The sequence below is a fragment of the Varanus komodoensis genome, unplaced genomic scaffold (genome assembly GCF_004798865.1).
Source record: "Varanus komodoensis strain SLA01 unplaced genomic scaffold, ASM479886v1 scaffold20_1, whole genome shotgun sequence".
Classification (NCBI taxonomy): Eukaryota; Metazoa; Chordata; class Lepidosauria; order Squamata; family Varanidae; genus Varanus; species Varanus komodoensis.
The window spans coordinates 15223594-15224648 of NW_025335587.1; positions in this window are offsets into that span (position 1 = coordinate 15223594).

A 1055-nucleotide genomic window follows, 5' to 3' on the forward strand; every position below is an offset into this window, starting at 1 on the left:
CAATTTCCCTCTGCTGGTCACAGCAACTGGTGTGGGGGGGGGGGGATCATAGAATTTATCTTATTTGTTAGGACACAATGAGGCTCAATTTTGGGATAGGCTGTGAGGTCTACTTTACGTGCCTGTCCTTGTACAGATTTCCCAAAACCTCAGCTTTTTTGCATTTTGTTGGTGATGGACAAGCCTCTCATAGTCCCTTGCTTTAGTAGTACCTCATTATTATTATTATTATTGTTGTTGTTGTTGTTGTTGTTGTTGTTGTTGTTGCTGCTGCTGCTGCTGCTGCTGCAGTATAATTCCCTCCATTTCCAGTGTCCCGCCTGGGAGTGTTGCTGCTGATGTAGAGAAAGAGATGCCAGGCATACACTCAGGAGAACTCTTGCTAGAATCCCAAGTGCCATCGAAGTACACAAAACATTTGCCAGTCCAATGGGACTCAGCATACTTACTGGCCACAGAGCCCTGCCTGAATTTGTGGGAAACCAGGGCAGAGAAAGGGAAGAAAAGCAATGCTGGAGACCAGTACTTCATCCTGCAACACTGTGTCCCAGCGAACACCTGTACCTCTCGAAGTTGATGCTGCGGCTCAAGGGTAGGCGACTTCAGGGGGTTGGGTGGACACACTGGAGGCCTGCAGGGGGAACAGTCCTCCTGCCACCCAGAAGCGGTCGTGCCCATGGAATCGCAGAGGGAAGTGCAGTTCAAGGGGACCGTTTTGGTGGGCTGTGCGGAGAATCAGGATGGGAGCTCCCGTCGTGCCTTATTTCTTTGCAAAAGCTGCGGGAAGCAAGACACACAGGGAACAGGGATCCTCCCCAGCAGAATCGTGCCCCCAAACCTCGCACCACCCCCAAGTCCGTGAAACTTTGCAACAACTCCTGCCCTTCCTCACCATCTTGGCAAATGACTCTCCGCCTGGCCCACTGAAAATCAAGAGGGTCCAGACGGGCAGCTGGTCCCCTTCTGACAGTAAGGCGATTTTAGACTGAATTGCCTGACGGAGGGGCCAGGGCCGGAGGCAGAGCGCCCTCCGGGAGCCTTCTTGGGGGGGGGGG